At 42.3% G+C, this 15,988-nt stretch overlaps 1 pseudogene; it reads right to left on the bottom strand.

Moving 5' to 3' along the window:
• Positions 1–562: 562 nt before the first annotated feature.
• On the bottom strand, positions 563–860 carry LOC127193098 (ubiquitin-conjugating enzyme E2 variant 1-like; annotated as a pseudogene).
• Between the last annotated feature and the right edge of the window lie 15,128 nt (positions 861–15,988).

Raw genomic sequence — 15,988 nt, 5'->3', positions numbered from 1 at the left:
CCCCGAGTCCCTCACCCACGGCCAGTACAAAGGGAGGGAAAGGTTATATTCTAAACTTTGGCCAAGGGTAGGAGTAGATGAGCGGGGACAATGGCTTGGATGGGCCATCACTTAAGACTTTAAAAAGCAGGTGTGCAGCCAAAGCATTCCCAAGCCTATCCGTCTATTCCAAAGGCCTCCACACAGCTGTGGAGGAAGGGCAGGGCAGGCAAAGGCAGACCCAGGCCATGTGCCAGCAGCAGGTGACTGTGTGACGTGTCTGTTCCCAGTTGTGTCAGCTGTGCCCACTGCTCCCAAAGAAAACAGATTTCAACACACTCCTTCTCAATCCCAGAAGTTCAACCAGGCAGACAGCGATTACACTGGATAGAAGATGTTACACAGTGCAACTTAGGTATTTCAAATGGACAAGAATTTAGTATCAGATCAGTGTCTCAGGATGAAGTCTGAGCAGAGCTTCCTGTCCAGTGCTTTGAAGTCTACAGATGTATCTAGAGCATTCACTACTGTGGAAAATGGAGTCTTATGTTGGATGGGGAGGGAGGGGCCAGGGTCCTGGTGACTAATTGATGTGACACTGTCATTCTAGTGGCTGTGGCAGCTTCATGTTCTCTTCTGACATCATCAAGTGTGGAAGTTCCTGCAGGATGACTTTGATGCTGTGGGATTTCTGCCATTTCACCAGGACAGCCATGGCTCTTGAACCCACCACTCTATTCAAACTACTTACACCGCTCATATTGACTTTTGTTACAAATCTTACAGACAGGGGTGTCTATTCCTTTCTGGTCTTCTCCCAGCTCTTCCAACAGCCAGAAATTTTGAGGGCCTTTTACTCCCGAGCTTGTGGTGACTGCCATTTTGCATCACTATGGCTCTAGTGCCACAATTTAAACACCAAACAGCCAGGTGGTGGTGGCACATGCATTTAATCCCAGCACTCGGGAAGCAGAGGCAGGCAGATCTCTGTAAGTTCGAGGCCAGCCTGATCTACAAAGTGAGTCCAGGACAGCCAGCCAAGGATACACAGAGAAATCTTGTCTCAAAAAAAACCAAAAAAACAAAAAGCAAACAAACAAAAAAAAAAAACTAAAAAACAAAGACAAAAAAAAAAAAAACCTAAACCGGAAACTATAGTTCTAGAACCAACTGACAAAACCAAAACCAAGAATGGAGTAAAGGTATATGCAAGCATTATACAGTAAGATGTGTTGACTGGTTGGATATGAAGCATAACCAGAAATACTGAGGTCTTAATCTGTCTTCCAGAGCCAGCATCTTCTCTCTACCTAAAGGACCATCACCCTGTCCTCACATGTTTCTCTGCAGCAGCATCCAGATCTTTGTCCCTGTGTCCACTCGTGCTGGTTCTATTTACCTTTGCTCATCACGTTGGTACCTTTGTTGCTTTGACTTGCAGCTCTCTCCCATAGCCACTTTTAACAATGGTGGGTGGTGAGCATTTCTTTGTTTGCTTGCATTTGTTTGTTTGTTTGGGGATGGTTGGTTTCACCTTTCTGTTCAAATTTTCTTTTCTGTGTTGAACTACCCTTCTCAAGCCCTGACTCATCATCCATCAAATCCTTATTCAAACTTCACTTGCATTATGCAGTCTTCAGTCTAGCCCGATGCTGTTTACATGTTATCTTTCAATGACCTTCCTGGACATGTAGTAAGCTACATTTTTGTGATTACATACTGCAGTGGTTTACATGAGAAATGTCCCTTGTAGGCTCATCTATGTGAGCATTTGGTCCCCAGCTGGTGGCACCATATGATGAGGTTATGGATCATTTAGGACATGGAGCCTTACTAGAGGAAGTATGACTTTGGAGGTGGGCTTTGAGTGTTTATAGACTCACCCCACTTGCAGGCCATTCTCTTTTATCTCTTGTTTGTTATTAAAGATCTGATACTGTTTGTCCAGGTGCCTGTTGCTATGCCTCCCCCGACACTATAGGTTCTTCCTCTGGAGCCACAAGCCAAAACAAACTCTGTATTCCATAAGTCGGTTTTGGTCATGTTGTTTCATCACAGCAACAAGAAGTAACTGTTAAACATACTTACTGCTAATCATGCTTATGTAGAGATCATATATTTTGGGCCACAATCCACTCAATTGTCTGAGATACTGAGATATATATATATATCTCATATATATATATATGGATAACTGGAAAGATTCAATGATTTCTGAAGAAATAGAAAACCAGCAAAGGAGGTAATGAAATACTTGATTTTAAGAATTAACAATAAGTTGACAGCAGCAAATGCAGGTGAATACATGAAACAGAGAATCATAATAATTACAGTGACATTTGACATTAATAGATAATTGATAATGGATGTACTCCACCGCTGAAAATAATGATTTGGAGCTTATAATCATGTGAATGGAGGCATCCAAATGGAAAAGTACACACAGCTACTAATGTCAGAGAACAAAATACTGAGTCTCAAGGAATTTCCATGGTTAGGAAGTGGGAAGAATAAATGAGAGAAGAATGAACTTGAAAGACAAAAATCCACCATGGTAGCATAGTAAAATAGCATAAGGGAAGGATCTCATGACAGAATTGTCAACAAAGTCAAATGTCACAAAAAGATGAGGCTGGCAGAAATGATGTAGATGACTAATATCACCATAAATGCGCCCCTTCAAGGGCTGACCATCAAAACTCTGCCATGAAGAATGAGTCAAGAAAAAAAAGTGAGCAAATAAAGACCAGTGTCACCCATGAGTACACTGCAATGCAATCTCAACATCTTGAATAAGTCAGTGCGTCCAGCAGCAGATTGATTAAGCAAAAACACAGAGTTTCTCTCTCATTGTAGTTCCCATTCAGATGCTTTGGTTCCACTCTCTCTTAGTTCAACAGCATCTCAGACTCTCCTGAAGGCCTGCTAAACTAGAATACATATGTTGTGTTCAGGCATAGCTACCCATTATTGATTTTTTTTTTCTCTTATGAGAGAAGTAGTAAAGAAGGGCCAAATATAAAGGAAATTTATACAAATCTTCTCCTAAATGGAATTTAAGGGGGCTCTCATTTGAAACTACTATGAAACCCAACCCCAGTAAATGCTTACAGATTCTGATGGTGATATTGTCACCCATGATCTACTGTTCTCATCGTGGCATCTCCCTTAGTTTGCTTTCCGTTGCTGTGATTAAAAGTCATGACCAAAGTCAACTTTATTTCAGCTTACAATTTGTAGTCCTCCATAAAGGGAAGTCAGGGCAGGAACTCAAGGCAGGAACCCAGAGGCAGGAACTAAACCAGAGACCATGGAACAGTGTTGCTTTCTTCTTTGTTCCTCCTGAATTTCTCAGCCTGCTTTCTTATACAAACCCATGACCACCTGTCTTCGTGTGGCACTGCCCACAGTGAGCTGGCTGCCCAGCCCCCATATCAATCGTTAGTCAAGAAAATTTCCTACAAGAAAATTTCCTACAAACTTGCCTACACTGTGATGGAATAAATTTTCTCAATTGAGATTCCTTCTTTCAGGAGAACCCAAGCTTCTGAAATTTAACAAAACCCAGTCAGAATGCCACCATACTCCAGCAGGAAAAAATTTTGTTTTGCAATAAATGTTTGTGAAGTATTTTGTTAAATTCTAATGCAGAAATCCAAACATACACAGTGTGCCTTATTGAGATACTAACTAGCAAACATAAAAGGAAAGGGGATTTACAATGATAGAAAAAGTCCATTGAGGGGGACACTGCTGATGGTCTCCAATACCACTGGCACTTTAGCTGGATGAAGATAAAATACGTCACTGACTTAATAGTTTCCATAAAGGCATACTGGGAATCAACACATGAAGTCTACCATCAACGAATTCTACTACCTAGCTTACAAAACAAAAAGCAGAAAAGATGAGGAAGACGGAGGAATGTATAGTTTGCATGCAGAAGTGGTTACACTATCAGCCAGGTTCAACACTGATTAGCAAAAAAATAAAAATAAAAATAAAAAACCAACAACAACAAAAAAAAACATTTGAATGTAAAAAAAAACTTTTATCAACCTATCCCTCCATATTTTCGATGAAATGTTCTCTGCCCATCACAATCTCCCTTTTAGGACCATGTCCTATGGCATGTATTTTCCTCAAACTGTTCACACATAACTTCAGGAACCCTTTATTGATTTCAGGGAGAAAGTAGGCTAGAGACAGGAAGGTTAGATGGTCCGACCATGAATTCTCACATCATGCTTGTTTTTCATTCGTTATTTACCCAAATAATTAAGATGCTCAATATCAGAAGAAGTCCTGAAGACAAGGAGAAATCTGGGTCATTCAATTGTTAATAATTCTTTGACATGCAAGCACTGTGTCCTCTAAAAGGAGAAAGAAGTCCATGGCTGTCCCTCTCCGTGGCCCACTCAGACCACATCTGACACCTGTAGCGCTTGCTGAGACCTATACTTTATTGGGGGTGTAGGCAACATGAAACAAATCTAAAACTTGACAAGAAGCCTCAAAATAATGCCAGATGAAGAAAAGTTGCTATTCTGTCTAAGGGTTGTATTTTAATGGGAGAGTTGAGTTGAAAAGGCAGAGGTTAACAATACACTGCTGGGCTGTGTGACTATCACTTGTTTTTCCATCTTCCCTCCTAAACTGTGGACATATTAACCCCAATGACCATTCTTAACTTGTTTTGCGTTTCCAGCACAAAGGTCAGCATCCAGAATAGATGATAAATATTTAGTTAGAAAAATGAATGACTGAAAATTGCCTTCAAACTTTGAAGAAAACTTTCATGTGAAAAAGATTAGATTTGAATTTTGTGGTCTCAAGTAACAGACTCAGGAATGATGGGGCACAAGCATAAAGAAACATTTTGTGTAGCTGTGGGGCAGAAATTGCTATAGAACTCTTCTGCAGAGAAGGAGAAATCCAGAGCGGACATGCCTTTCTCGGTAGTGTCCGGCAAGCACCAGGCAAATTTTGAGCAAGTTTATATAAGTTGTACCTTCCTGTCTAGGCCACACAAGCAAAGTCAATAGGAATGCTTTGGTTTTTGTTTGTTTGTTGTGAGTATAGATTCCTAGATATAATCCGAAGAAAATTGATGTCAGTTGGGTTGGTTTGGAAGACAATGCCCCTGCCAATACAATAGGCTCACATATATTGAATGCTTGGTTCCTTTGGGAACTATTAGGAGTTGTGAGTTTGTTGGAGGAGGTGTGTCACTCAGTGAGCTTTGAGATTTCAGAAGGTTACACCTCTTTCTCTCTCTCTCTCTCTCTCTCTCTCTCTCTCTCTCTCTCTCCCTCCCTCTCTCTCTCTCTCTCTCTCTCTCTCTCTCTCTCTCTCTCTCTCTCTGCCTTCAACTTGTGGATCAGATGTAAGCCCAGCTAATGCTTTAGTGCCATGCCTGTTTGCCTGCTGCCAAGATCCCTGCCATGGTGGTCATGGACTCACCCTCTGAACTGTAATCAAGGCCCCAATTAGATGCTTTCTTTTATAAATCGCCTTGGTCGCGATAGCTCTTCACAGCAGTACAACAGTAACTAAGACAATTGTTGACGTCAGTTTTCAAGGACACCAGTAATCTTTAAAGTTCTCCAAATGCTTCTAAACTGTAACTAGAGCTGACAAACTGCCAAACCACAACTTTAACACTTCTTCCTTCCAAACTTCAGACTCCATGATTCCTCATCTGAAGGGACAGTGGGTTTCATTCAACGCTTCTCAATGTTTTAAAATGTCTTCTTTTAATAAAATAGAATTATATCATTTCTCCTCTCCTTTTTTCCCTCTAGCCCATCTAGCAACCCTCCCTTTATTCCTTCCCATGTACTCCCCACTTTCAAGTTAATAATCTTTTTTATTATTGAGATGTGTGTGCACACACGTGTGCACAAATATATAAATGTATATATGTGTGTGTATGTATGTACATATATGTATATGTGTGTGTGTGTGTGTATATATATATGCAATTTGCTGAGTCTATTTTTGTTATTTGTATGTATATGGTTTCAGGACTGACCATGGTGCACTGGATAGCCAGTAAGGGGACTCATCCCTGGGAAAGGTTAACTCTCCTTCTTTAGCTCTCATTAGCTTCCTGAAGTTCTTTGTCAGAGGTGGAACCCCATGAAATGTCCTCCCTCCCATATTAGCACGTTTATTGATATTGCCATTGTTCCAGTCTTATTTAATCAACCATTTCTAAGAGAGACTGAGTCACCCCAGACTTTGTGGTACTGTTTCTTACAGTGTTTCCACCCCAGTTCTGCCATGTTCCATAACCCACAGCTGCAGGAACTATGATACAGATGTATCCATGTGGGTTGACCTCACCACGATCTGCTGATCTCTGCACTGTGTCCAGTTATAGAATTCTAGAGGCTTCTTGGATGAGTGGTGGTAGCTACACATACTGAGCTTCCCAGTCTTGACTGGCTGTAGGATTCGTATTTTCTCGAGCACTAGATAAATAAATGAAACCTCTAAAACCATATTCCAAACAGAGGGTGAGAAAGAGAGACCAAGAGAAACAATAGAGAGAGATAGAGAGATTTTAAAACATACCTCAATTTTTATTTTTGCAAATTTTAAATAATTAGATTTGCCTTTAACCAAAAAAAAATCTTTAAAAAGTGCTTGCTGTCCAAACCTAAAAAGTTCTCGCAGAATTTCCAGATAGGAAACATCAACTGTTGAAACGAGAGTAGGCGTGGATTTAGTCAAAGACCTTGGAGTGCTCAGATTGTGTTAGAGACCTTTTTGCCCGAGGACTGAAATACGGAAAGTGAACGGGAGAGTACATATGGCTGTTAGAATGCAAGTAGGTGACAATTAGATAGCTGCATATGCTGTGTTTTATTCTGAACTATTTCAGTAGAAGTCTGCTCTTTGCTAAATGAATAATTCACTTATATTTCGAATGTATGTTAAACGTGTCATATTTGAAAGCAGGCTAAGATATATTTAAATGATTTATTACTTCTTGATAGGTAGTGAAGTGGTTTGGGATGCAGCTGGAAGAAGCTGGTAACCTCCGTGCACAGAAAAGCAGAGCCAGGAGTGTATGGGCCCCAAGGGGTTTTCTTCCCTGGAAGAATTAGAAGCAAATGCCATGTGAGCATGTCCCTTATTTCAAGTTCCTCTTGACGTGGCTATCCAGGTTCTGATGGTGGTGGATGGTACTCCTCAGAACTTACTTTTTGACTATCAGTTAGTGAGGACTCAATTTCTCTATATCTTCATACTGAACAGAGACCGCATTTGGGGCTGGAGAACCAGCTCAGCACTTAAGAGCACTTGAACCTCTTCTGGAGAAGCTGAGTCTGAGTTCAGGACCCAGCACCCACACGTACCAGCTCACAACCACCGGTAACTCCAAATCTCAAAGATCTGGAACTGTCTCCAAGCCTTCTTGGGCACCTACACATGGGCACGAGTGCACGCGCACGCGCGCGCGCACACACACACACACACACACACAAATTTTAAAAAAAATAAATCATCTTACAAAAAGAAAGAACATTTTATGTTTATGATATTATTAAAAGTAAAAAGACCCTAAAACATATTGAGGCCAAAATACAATTAATTTTCACTTACGAAGAAGTCATTGCACATAGAGAAGCCACAATGCTTCACCCCCCAAGTGTTCAAGACTTTACAAGTGGTGTCAATTCTTGCAGCTGGAGATGCTACTTAGTGGTGTTCAGCTAGCATGCACAAAGCCCTAAGCTCCACCCACAACCCTGCAAAAGGTTTTGAAACAGGAAAGAAGCCAGCCCTTCAAACAAAAACTAGAATGAGACATTATATGTCAGACTCTGCACTTTCAACAATATATTTAATATGAAATTTTAGGTGTGGTTTACTATATCCTTGTTAAAAATCAGTAGACGTGGAAGACATTAGTACTTCAAAAAATGTACCCTGACTCTTACCCAGATACATGCTCAAATACCTTGGGTTTAAAAAAGCATTTTTTAATTGCTTCACTTACAATTAGTTCTGTATACAGCAGGAAGGGGGAGATGGGAGGCTCTGATCTAGTGAACTTCCTAATTTAAGACAAGATGGCTGTAAGAACTTACTGGGTTGACATCTGAGTCAGGATTATGAGAAAACTGCCCATTCATGTGCTTAGAGAAAGTTCCAGGCATAGGCAGCCAGGAGCAAAACTCTGAACCAAAACTAAGGCTGACATCCTGGAAGCTAGTGTGAAGCAGAAAGGAGGCCATTAGACATTAGCTCAGAAACACTTGTGAAGAGCTTTATAGAACTTGGTGAGGACTCACGCTGTGACTCTGAGTGATATATGGATCCATTTAAGGTTTTGAGCAGGAGAGTCACACAGCCTGAGTTTGGCTTTTGAAAGGCTCTACAACTTTGCTGCCATTGAAAGTGACCTTGTAGGTTCCAGGACCAACGCAGATGTTCAGGAAAGGCACTGCAGGAAGCAGGAAGTTGACAATAGGGTCTGGGATGAAAGAACTAGCAGAAGTGCTGAAACATGGCCAGATTCGGGGCACACAGGTTCACCAAAGATAAGCGCAATGCTAAGTTTTCAACGTATCTACTTTAAATTCAAACAGAGAGTTTAGTAAGCACACAGCTGCGTGCACCTGATGCACATGAGAGAGTTTCAAGTCAGAGATAGACATGTGAGAGTCTTCCTCAGCTGATAAAGAGGGGTTAAATCCGGAATGTGAGGTGAGCATGGATATAAATGGACTCTGGAAAGCACGATTAAACTATGGGAACCTTGTATTCAGACGTTAAGAAGACTAGGATGCATCTGCGGGACTGAGGCCGAGCTGCCCCCAAGGTATAAAATAACTAAAAACTAAAAACTTTAAAAAAAAAAAAAAAAAAAGATATTCTGGAAACTTGGTGAAGATACTCTTCAGAGTTAAAAATTATGGCGGCTCCCCATGTCACAGTGCTCAGGTAGAACAATGGAAAGGGAAGGTGAGGCCAGATGTTGGTCTTCAGTCATGGGGAGGACACTGAGGATCTTTTAAAGAACAGCATTTGGTGGAGTTAAACAGATGAGATGCCTGAAAGGAAAGGAAATGGAGCGAGCAGGTGCAGCCGACCCAAGCAGCCTTCCCTGACAGCCGAGGACCTCAGCACACATAGATTAGGGCCTGGAAGATCTACTGTCCAAGGAAAGAGAGTTACCTACCTCTTGCTAACAAGGTGAGACCTTTTTTTAAACTGCACATCTTGTCATCCTACCTGGCTTTTGAATCTAAAGTCACCGCGTTCCTGCTCAATTTGACACACTTGGTGGCAGACTTGGATTTTCGCTCCAACCGATTTCCTTAGACCATAATACAATTCTGTACCCAAAGTGCCTCAGGCCTCCGCCCAATCAATAAATTGCAGCTAATGCCCTTAGGGAAAATGGTCTTTGATGAGACTCCGTGTTAGCAGCCAATCCAAGCCCATTAACTTCCACATCTGGAAATAAGGTGAGAAAGGAAAATGAGACTGATGGCTTCAATTTATTTCTCATTTATCAGCATCACAATAACCTAGCTCAGCCACATACAATTCGGGTGATTGGATGAATTTGCCGAGTAGAGGTCCAAGGCAGAAATAATAAGGAGGCTGAAGGTCAGGATCCAGGCTTACTGGTGGAGTCATTTCAAAGCAAAGGGCATCAAATAAGATGCTCCAAGACGCCAGTCCCAAAGACTGATCAGAGCGGATGTAACTCCATAGCACTCCCTGCTTCTTAATCAGTCACCTCAAAACAAACAGTGGTCACAATGAACCCCACATTTCTATAGTTTAATTCCTCTTTTACTCAAGTGCCCAAGCCAAAAAGGATGCTCTCCACTTCATAGGTGGGAAAATTGAGCTTGGAGAGGGTGATGATTTTTCATGGCAACTGGGGAAAGAGCACACTTCATTTCAGTTAATGACACACTCCCCTAATGAGGCAAAGAACTGGCTGAGTTTACCAAATTTGGAAGTACATGTAATGGAGTGAGAAAAAAAAAAGTTTTATTAGCTAACACCAGAATTCCTCTGAAGGAGAAAAATCATCTCTGGCTAAGAAAATAACTTGATAAATAGCAAATTTCTGGAACAATCATAGTTTTGCCTTATGGCTGAGAAAAAGTTATTAACATTGCCTACTTTTACGTGCAAGGGTGTTCTAATACTTAGGAAGTGATTACCTGTTAGGGTGTGTGTGTGTGTGTGTGTGTGTGTGTGTGTGTGTGTGTGTGTGTGTGTGTATACACATGTGCACTCATGTGCATGCATGCCTGAACACATCTGTGCTGTTACCTAAATAAAGACGAGTAGGGGGAAAGACCCATCCAAAAGCAAGAATTCACAGGAGATGAGGTAGCAAAGGGGGAGATGAAAGCTCTGCTTCTGCCATAAACAGAAATGGGGGAAAGAGACAGAAGACAGAAAGAGAGAAGGAAATGAGTGGATCTAGAAGAAAGTAGGCAGATGGTGTGTGACCCTGGCGCTGTGGGAAAATTCATGGCCAAGTCCTCTTCCTGTAGCTGAACGCCAGGGCCTTTATAGAGCGTGGATATCTGGTTATCAAATTACAGAATGTTTTGTTCCTACATAGTATAAAAACCTTGATCTTGCCCTTCTGTCTTCCCACTTCAGTCAAGTATACTACATATGTAAATGCCTTTGCCTTAGATCTTTCTTTTTTCTAAATAATGAAACTAAGGAACCGTGAGCTTCCCAGTCCCTGCTGAGAGACTAGGAACAAAGAAGAAACACAAAATAAGTGATGCTCCCCTCCCCCCAACTGAAATACAGCAGTCCATTTACAGCAGAGATGACCATGAACATACCACCCTCCTTAACCCCGAGGGACAAAGAACGGAGCTTCGGGAACACATACATCCAGAGATTCTCAAAGAGCAGCCACACCCAGCTCCCTTGCAGATTGCATCACTATTGAGTATAATAGGGCCTGGAAGTCAGAGTTCCTCAACATTTTCTTTGAGCTCACACTTGCAGATGTCCGCTTATACTTTGATGCGTTATTGTGGAGTTGAGGCTGTTTCTTCCACCCAGGAGCCAATCGATGGACAGCTTTTGTCATCGTTCAGCTCTCCCTCCGCCATATCTCCAATGCAGTGACTCATTTTTGAAGAGGGAAGGAAAAAAAAGAAGAAGAAGAAAACAGCCTAAATTTGGAAATCTGCTGGACTTAGATTTTTTAATTTTTTCCAGCTGCTTTGCCTATCTCTAATTTAAAAGGTTTTGGCAACCTGTTAGCCAAATCTTTCCAAGGAGGCCTAGGCTCCTTGTATTAATATCCTCATCCAGTTGTATAATGCTTAACACGTGTTTATAATTACGATGATCAATGCAGTTGACATTAACAGTGTGAGTTGAATGCAATGGACTCTTGAGGAAAAATGCCACGTGTGGGCCGGAAGTACCATGTGTACGCTCAGCCTCAGATACTTGGCAGATAGAGGGCAGTTTTGAGATCACCCTCTGGGATGATTTTGTTTGTTTTGTTTTCCATCGGGCTTTTACATTGCTTTTCTGAGCAGGTGAGCAACTTACCAACCCGTAGCACATTTTGATTATGGCTGTGCCTTGTACCATCCAAAAGCATCCTGGGACCTCCTCCATTCGGCGTGCGTGAGACATAACCCAGAGGCTGGAGAACACGCTCCCCTCCTGGGGGATGGGCTTGGATCGACCCTCAGACTCAAACGTCACTGAAGCCGCAGAGACCGAGGCTGAGCTAAGAGCGGTCCAGGAGCTTCTCGAGGCGACGCGGTAACTAACATTTAGTGGTAATGACTAAACGTATGTATTCAGTGTAAATTAGGACCCTTCTTCGGCTGGAAAGGGCAGAGAGCTAAATCTAAGCTGCAGTCAAAGAAAGCAAATTTTCTCCTAATCAGAAAGGCACAATCATTGGGACGCGGATCCGGTAAATGGAGCTAGTGGTGTAATTAGGCTTTTTTTTTTTTTTTTTTTTTTTTTTTTTCCTCCAAAAGGCATGAGAGGAGAGGTGGGCATTTCAGAAAGTACCACTTGAAACTTCTGGAAGATGACATCACTTAGGTAATTGACAACAGGTTAAGCCTGCTAATTTTCTTGGTAAAGAAGAACTGAGAATAATAGTGGCCCACTAATGTGCAGAAATTGAAAGGAACTTCTGACGCCACAAACTCTAAATGATAGCATCATTTATTTAAATATATGTACATATATATGCACATTGTGTGTATATATATGTATATTGTGTATATGGCATATGCATGAGCTTGTATGTAGGCATCTGTGCGTGTGCATGGAAGTCAATACCACAAGTGTCTACCTTAATCATTGCTCTTCATCTTTTGGGGGGGGGGGCAGTCTCTCACTAAACCTGAAGTTCATTCATCCCCACTGATTTGACTAGATTGGTCAGTAAACCTCAGCAATCCTCCTGTCTCGGTCTCCCCAGCTGAGTATACAAATATACACTGCTGTGAACAGCTTTTATCACTGAAGCTAAGGAGCTGAACCTGGATCTTCCTACTGACTGCGGCATGGCTCTTAAAAATGCAGATTTTTCTAATGGACAAATATTAATCAGTATAAGCCTTCAATAAGCAAGAGTTCTAACTGTGCTTAGATTTCTTGTTTCCTTTAATTTGACTGATTATATGTGTTGTTAAGTATAGTGTTTAATACATAACACATGATAAGGGATGCAGTACAAAAGGTGGTCGTTTTTTTTTTAAAGGGGCAACCTTGAGTAAAAGAAATGTGCCCTTGTCTCTGGGACTCACTTAACCTTGCCTGTGGGTCATCTCGCACTTGACACCTGAGGCTTCTTAACTAATCAGAGATTTAGGCAGAAAGAAAAGTAAAATGCATTAAGTAGTGGCAACTAGCAGAAGGCAGGGGATGCGCAAAATGACTCGAACAGCTGGATGTTTTGTTTGTTTTTTTTTTTTTAATTTCAAAAATGCAAAAAGCAGCAAAGAAATTAAATGGGAGTTTGCCATTTGGGGGGCTGTGGGTATAGACGCACAAATCCTTTCACCTGCTGCCGGCTTGCCTGGAGAAGGATGACTTACGATTTCAAGTGGGGAGGCAGACATTAGTGGAGTCCACACTTCCTCCTTTTCTCTCCTTCTTCCCCAGATCAAATTCAGAGCAAGAAGGCTCATGCTGAGGCCTCTGCAGGAAACCATCAACAGTAGCTGCTAATGGGAAACCTAATGACACTTAAATGGGACTAGGAGAGCTGAGAGAGTTGTGCAGATAATATTTATAATAGAAAAGAAAAAAATAATAATAACGGCACTAAGTCAAAACAAGAAGTAGCCCGAGCCGGGAACTGTTATAAACTCAATAAAGCAAAAGCTGTGGTCTCCCTGAGGAACAGACACCCATCCCACCCCTGCAACTTCCTCACCAGCTCTCACAGCCAACACTGAAGACGTGGTGACACAGCAGCCCACACCTGAGGTAAGCCACAAGCAGTGGACCGAGCCTTCCCTGCATTTGTGTTCACATCACCCTATCAACCTATGGGGAATGGACTGTGGCTGAGTATACAAGACTGCACGGACCTGAAACAAAAAGGTGTTTTCACTCTCTTCGAAATAGTTATAATAACAGAAGAACGTGATTGGAGGTAATTTTTTCAAGCGCTGCTCCATCACCTGAGTTTTCCGAACTGATGCAAATGTATCTGTTGTGACTGAGTCTCTCCTTTCCATTCAGACCACTTTGATACTATCAACAGCCCCCCACGAAAGTTCTAGAATGGTGGAGCTCACAGTGTAAACCCACTGGCCACTGCCATCAACTGGGGGCATGTCAGAAATACAACTTCTTGATCCCCTTCTTAAGGCACTGACTCGGGAAACCACGGCAGTGGAACTCAGGCTCCGTGTTTTTACAAGCTCTCCCGGTGATGCTGATTCACAGCTCAAGTTGAAAAACCACTGGCCTATAACATTGTTTCTCAAACCTGGCTGCACACTAGAATCATCTCCACAAAACAATGCCGAGGCTGCCTCACACCCCTCCCCCTGAGATTTCAACTGACATCAGGTACACCCTGCGTGGTTTGATTTTTGTGGTTGTTGTTGTTGTTGTTTGGTTTTTTTTTTTTTTTTTTGGTTTGTTTGTTTGTTTAACCTCCCAAGTGAGTCTCATGTGCAAGAAAGCGTGGAAGCCACCAGAACATACTTTTAAAAATGGTAGTAAAACAGCCAACCTTTCACAACAAAACCACGTACAGTAAAGCATTAGTTGCTTGGGCCGTCGCTCCAGAAAGCACCTGCCAGAGCCACTTAGGGGAGAAAAGGCAATGCATTTGGCTCATGGCTCCAGGAGTTTAGTGCGTCCCAGCGGGGAGGGCAAGGTGGGGAGAACACGTGCTCAAGGGTTTCATGCTGGGCCTGGACCAGGAAGCAGAGCACAGAGATGAGAACCAGAAGGCCCACCTTTAGTGACATAGTTTCCCCAAGAAGGTCCCACATCACAAAGGCAGCTAGAGGGGCAGGAGTTCAATCACGCATGCCACGGTGACCATTCCACACGTAATCCTAAGAGGACTCAACAGATACTCAAAGTCAGCATGTATAAACACGAGTAGGTCCGTACTAATAGGCTTGTCCACGTTTTCCCTTGGTCCTATTTCAACCAGAGAGAAAATAATTTGTCCCTCCTGTCTTGATTTATTTAAATGCTTACTTGAGAATTCCTGCTTTTGTCCTGACTCTGAGGCAACTCAGAGTACAGTTGTCTTTTAGCATTTTATCTCTCCTCTTTAAAGTGTCTGATTCCCGCTGTTTCACACCTGCTGAGAAGTATTGTGACCCTGCGTCTCACACTGAGTTGCAGAGACATCTATAAGCTATGCATCGATGTGTGGTGGGACCCAGAAAGCTGTATGTCACAGCTTAAGGCACATGTCTGGGAGCCCAAGTTACTTAAAGATAGGCAATTTGAGATACCCTAATAGCACCATGAAAGGCATCAATATACTAGAAATTAGGAGGCAAAATGTGATTATCACAATTAGAAATAGTAATATCGGCCTGTAGTTCCAGATGCTCTGGGGGCTGAGGCAGAGGCATTGTAACTTCAAAGCCTGGCTGGGCTATAGAGTCAGTTCAACAGTCAGCCTAGGTAACTCTGGCTCAAAATAAACTAGCAGAAAAGGGGGATGGGTAAGAGGAGGAGGGGAATTGTGTCCAGGGCTGTAGCTAGAGTGCTTATCTAGACTGCATGATAGATGGATGAATGGATGGATGGAAGATAGATAGAGAGAGAGATACATAGATACATAGATACAGATATACAGATACATAGATAGATACATAGATACATAGATGACAGATAGGAAATACTCAGGCTGGGTTCTCTAGCCTTATGGAGAAGGCTGCCCATCTCTTTCCCTGCTCTGAATGCTTCAATAGGCTCTGCTGCGTGTGGACAATGCACACACCCCTAACATTGCACAATATATATGAGCCTTAACAGAAAGCAGCTTGTAATAACTTTAAATAAAGTCAAAGTACAAAAAACGACAAATGAAGGATGAAGGTGTCACGACCTAGAGGTCAGGCTCATTTTCCTCAGTAGTTAAAGAACTGAAAAGGGAGGAAAACTCTGGAACACAACAGGTAGCAGTGGGGGACATCCTGAACACAGCAGACAGAATCAGCTGTTTAAAAGGGAGGGCACTTATTGGGAAGAGGAAATACATACACACTAAGCACACAGAGAGAAAGACCCCCCTGCAGAGTAGAAAAGGGGGGAATTGGGGAGCCACAGCAGGGTTCCTACTTGAGGACTGGGGGGCGGGGGCTTTAAAAGCCTTTGAGTAGGTTCCATCTTTCACCTTAAGGTTGGTCAGCTTGAACAAAGACAGGTGATATGTCTACCATTTGGTGGGTAAACAAATCCTGGTCTGGCCTTGAACTTGTCAGACCAGACTGGTCCACAGGCTGGGCATCCTTCTGGCAGAAGAAAAAGCCTGCCA

Source organism: Acomys russatus, chromosome 8, assembly GCF_903995435.1.
Source record: "Acomys russatus chromosome 8, mAcoRus1.1, whole genome shotgun sequence".
Taxonomy (NCBI): domain Eukaryota; kingdom Metazoa; phylum Chordata; class Mammalia; order Rodentia; family Muridae; genus Acomys; species Acomys russatus.
Note: the sequence above shows the minus strand (reverse complement) of the source record. Positions and strands in the feature narration are given on the sequence as shown.